Raw genomic sequence first — 4,739 nt, 5'->3', positions numbered from 1 at the left:
TAAAGAGCGGAGAGAGACAGGAGCGAGACTTCATTCAAGAGAGCGGAGGGAGACAGGGGCGAGGCTTCATTAAAGAGCGGAGAGACAGTGTCGAAGCTTCATTAAAGAGCGGAGAGATAGGGTCGAGTCTTCATTAAAGAGTGGAGAGAGACAGGGGCAAGACGTCATTAAAGAGCGAAGAGAGACAGGCGCGAGGCTTCATTAAAAAGCGGAGTGACGGGGCGAGGCTTCATTAAAGAGCGGAGAGACTGGGGCGAGGCTTCACCAAAGAGCGGAGAGACAGGGGCAAGACTTCATTAAAGAGCGGAGAGACAGGGGTGAGGCTTCATTAAAGAGCGGAGAGATAGGGGCGAGGCATCATTAAAGAGCGGATAGACAGGGTCGAGACTGCATTAAAGAGCGCGGAAAGACAGGGGACAGACATAATTAAAGGGCGGAGAGACAGGGGTGAGGCTTCATTAAAGAGCGGAGAGATAGGAGCGAGGCTTCATTAACGAGCAGAGAAAGAAAGGGGCGAGGCATCATTAAAGAGCGGAGAGACAGGGGAGAGAATTCATTAAAGAGCGGAGAGAGACAGTGGCCAGTTTTCATTAAAGAGCTGGGAGACAGGGGCGAGACTTCATTAAAGAGCGGAGAGACAGGGGCGAGGCTTCATTAAGGAGCGGAGGGACAGGGGGAGACTTCATTAATGAGCGGAGTGACAGGGGCGAGGCTTCATTAAAGAGCGGAGAGTGACAGGGTGAGGCTTCATTCAAGAGAGCGGAGGGAGACAGGGGCGTGACTTCATTAAAGAGCGGAGAGAGACATAGGCGAGACTTCATTAAAGAGCGGAGGGAGACAGGGGCGAGGCTTCATTAAATAGCGGAGAGACAGGGGCAAGACCTCATTAAGATCGGAGAGACAGGGGCAAGACTTCATTAAAGAGCGGAGAGATTGGGGTGAGGCTTCATTAAAGAGCGGAGAGAGACAGGGGCGAGGCATCATTAAAGAGCGGAGACAGGGGCGAGACTTCATTAAAGAACGGAGGGAGACGGGAGCGAGACTTCATGAAAGACGGAGAGCCAGAAGCCAGACTTCATTAAAGAGCGGAGAGACAGGTGCCAGACTTCATTAAAGAGCGGAGAGACAGGGGCTAGAATTCATTAAAGAGCGGAGAGACAGGGGCGAGGCTTCATTAAAGAGCGGAGAGAGACAGGCGCCAGGCTTCATTAAAAAGCTGAGAAGCAGGGGCGAGGCTTCATTAAAGAGCGGAGAGACGGGGGCGAGGCTGCATGAAAGAGCAGAGAGAGACACGGGCGAGACTTCATTAAAGAGCGGAGAGAGACAGGGGCGAGGTTTCATTAAAGAGAGGAGAGACGGGGCGAGACTTCATTAAAGAGCACGGAAAGACAAGGGACAGACATAATTAAACAGCGGTGAGACAGGGGCAAGGCTTCCTTAAAGAGCGGAGAGAGACAGGGGCGAGACTTCATTAAAGAGCGGAGAGACACAGGGGCGAGACTTCATTAAAGAGCGGAGAGAGACAGGAGCGAGACTTCATTAAAGAGCGGAGAGAGACAGGAGCGAGACTTCATTGATGAACGGAGAGAGAGCGGAGGGAGACAGGGGCGAGGCTTCATTAAAGAGCGGAGAGACAGTGTCGAAGCTTCATTAAAGAGCGGAGAGATAGGGTCGAGTCTTCATTAAAGAGTGGAGAGAGACAGGGGCAAGACGTCATTAAAGAGCGGAGAGAGACAGGCGCGAGGCTTCATTAAAAAGCGGAGTGACGGGGCGAGGCTTCATTAAAGAGCGGAGAGACTGGGGCGAGGCTTCACCAAAGAGCGGAGAGACAGGGGCAAGACTTCATTAAAGAGCGGAGAGACAGGGGTGAGGCTTCATTAAAGAGCGGAGAGATAGGGGCGAGGCATCATTAAAGAGCGGATAGACAGGGGCGAGACTTCATTAAAGAGCGGAAAGACAGGGGCGAGGCTTCATGAAGGAGCAGAGAGAGACAGGGGCGAGACTTCATGAAAGAGCAGAGAGAGACAGGGGCGAGACTTCATTAAAGAGCGGAGAGAGAGGGTCGAGACTTCATTAAAGAGCGCGGAAAGACAGGGGACAGACATAATTAAAGAGCGGGGAGACAGGGGTGAGGCTTCATTAAAGAGCGGAGTGATAGGAGCGAGGCTTCATTAACGAGCAGAGAAAGAAAGGGGCGAGGCATCATTAAAGAGCGGAGAGACAGGGGCGAGACTTCATTATAGAGCGGAGAGAGACAGTGGCGAATTTTCATTAAAGAGCTGGGAGACAGGGGCGAGACTTCATTAAAGAGCGGTGAGACAGAGGCGAGACCATTAAAGAGCGTATAGACAGGGGCGAGGCTTCAATAAAGAGCGGAGAGAGACAGGGGCGAGACTTCATGAAAGAGCGGAGAGAGACAGGAGCGAGGCTTCATTATAGAGCGCGGAGAGACAGAGGCTAGACATCTTTAAAGAGAGGAGATAGACAGGGGCCAGACTTCATTCAAGAGCGGCGAGAGACAGGGGCGAGGCTTCATTAAAGAGCGGAGAGAGACAGGGGCGAGGCTTCATTAAAGAGCGGGGAGAGACAGGTGCGAGGCTTCATTAATGAGCGCGGAGAGGCAGGGGCGAGGCTTCATTAAAGAGCGGAGAGAGACAGGGACCAGACTTCATTAAAGAGCGGAGAGACAGGGCCGAGGTTTCATTAAAAAGCGTAGAGACAGAGGCGAGACTTCACCAAAGAGCGGAGAGACAGGGGCAAGACTTCATTAAAGAGCGGAGAGACAGGGGTGAGGCTTCATTAAAGAGCAGAGAGAGACAGGGGCGAGACTTCATTAAAGAGCGGAAAGACAGGGGCGAGCTTTCATTAAAGAGCGGAAAGACAGGGGCGAGGCTTCATGAAAGAGCAGAGAGAGACAGGGGCGAGACTTCATTAAAGAGCGGAGAGAGAGGGTCGAGACTTCATTAAAGAGCGCGGAAAGACAGGGGACAGACATAATTAAAGAGCGGGGAGACGGGGTGAGGCTTCATTGAAGAGCGGAGAGATAGGAGCGAGGCTTCATTAACGAGCAGAGAAAGAAAGGGGCGAGGCATCATTAAAGAGCGGAGAGACAGGGGCGAGACTTCATTAAAGAGCGGTGAGACAGAGGCGAGACCATTAAAGAGCGGATAGACAGGGGCGAGGCTTCAATAAAGAGCGCGGAGAGACAGGGGAGAGACTTCATTAAAGAGAGGAGAGACAGGGGCAAGACTTAATTAAAGAGCGGAGAGACGGGGTGAGGCTTCATTAAAGAGCGGAGAGTCAGTGGCGAGACTTCATTCAAGAGCACCGAAAGACAGGGCACAGGCATAATTAAAGAGCGGAGAGACAGGGGCAAGGATTCATTAAAGAGCGGAGAGAGACAGGGGCGAGACTTCATTAAAGAGCGGAGAGAGACAGGAGCGAGGCTTCATTAAAGAGCGGAGAGAGACAGGGGCCAAACTTCATAAAAGAGCGGAGAGACAGGGGCGAGGTTTCATTAAAAAGCGGAGAGACAGAGGCGAGACTTCATTAAAGAGCGCAGAGACAGGGGTGAGGCTTCATTAAAGAGCGGAGAGAGACAGGGGCGAGGCATCATTAAAGAGCGGATAGACAGGGGCGAGACTTCATTAAAGAGCGGAAAGACAGGGGCGAGGCTTCATGAAGGAGCAGAGAGAGACAGGGGCGAGACTTCATTAAAGAGCGGAGAGAGACAGGGGCGAGCTTTCATTAAAGAGCTGAGAGAGAGGGTCGAGACTTCATTAAAGAGCGCGGAAAGACAGGGGACAGACATAATTAAAGAGCGGGGAGACAGGGGTGAGGCTTCATTAAAGAGCGGAGTGATAGGAGCGAGGCTTCATTAACGAGCAGAGAAAGAAAGGGGCGAGGCATCATTAAAGAGCGGAGAGACAGGGGCGAGACTTCATTATAGAGCGGAGAGAGACAGTGGCGAATTTTCATTAAAGAGCTGGGAGACAGGGGCGAGACTTCATTAAAGAGCGGTGAGACAGAGGCGAGACCATTAAAGAGCGTATAGACAGGGGCGAGGCTTCAATAAAGAGCGGAGAGAGACAGGGGCGAGACTTCATGAAAGAGAGGAGTGACAGGGGCAAGTCTTCATTAAAGAACACCGAAAGACAGGGCACAGGCATAATTAAAGAGCGGAGAGACAGGGGCAAGGATTCATTAAAGAGCGGAGAGAGACAGGGGCGAGACTTCATTAAAGAGCGGAGAGACAGGGGCGAGGCTACATTAAAGAGCGGAGAGACAGGGGCGAGACTTCATAAAAGAGCTGAGAGAGAGGGGCCAGACTTCATTAAAGAGCCGAGAGACAGGGGCGAGGATTCATTAAAGAGCGGAGAGACAGGGGCGAGACTTCATAAAAGCGGAGAGAGAGGTGCCAGACTTCATTAAAGAGCGGAGAGTCAGGGCGAGAATTCATTAAAGAGCGGAGAGACAGGGGCGAGGCTTCATTAAAGAGCGGAGAGACATGGTCGAGGCTTCGTTAAAGAGCGGAGAGATAGGGGCGAGGCTTCATTAAAGAGCGGAGAGCGACAGAGGCGAGTCTTCATTAAAGAGCGGAGAGGGACAGGGGCCAGACGTCTTTAAAGAGCGGAGAGAGACAGGCGCGAGGCTTCATTAAAGAGCGGAGAGACGAGAGCGAGGCTGCACGAAAGAGCAGAGAGAGACACGGGAGAGACTTCATTAAACAGCGGAGAGAG

The sequence above is a fragment of the Scyliorhinus canicula genome, chromosome 30 (genome assembly GCF_902713615.1).
Source record: "Scyliorhinus canicula chromosome 30, sScyCan1.1, whole genome shotgun sequence".
Taxonomy (NCBI): domain Eukaryota; kingdom Metazoa; phylum Chordata; class Chondrichthyes; order Carcharhiniformes; family Scyliorhinidae; genus Scyliorhinus; species Scyliorhinus canicula.
Note: the sequence above shows the minus strand (reverse complement) of the source record.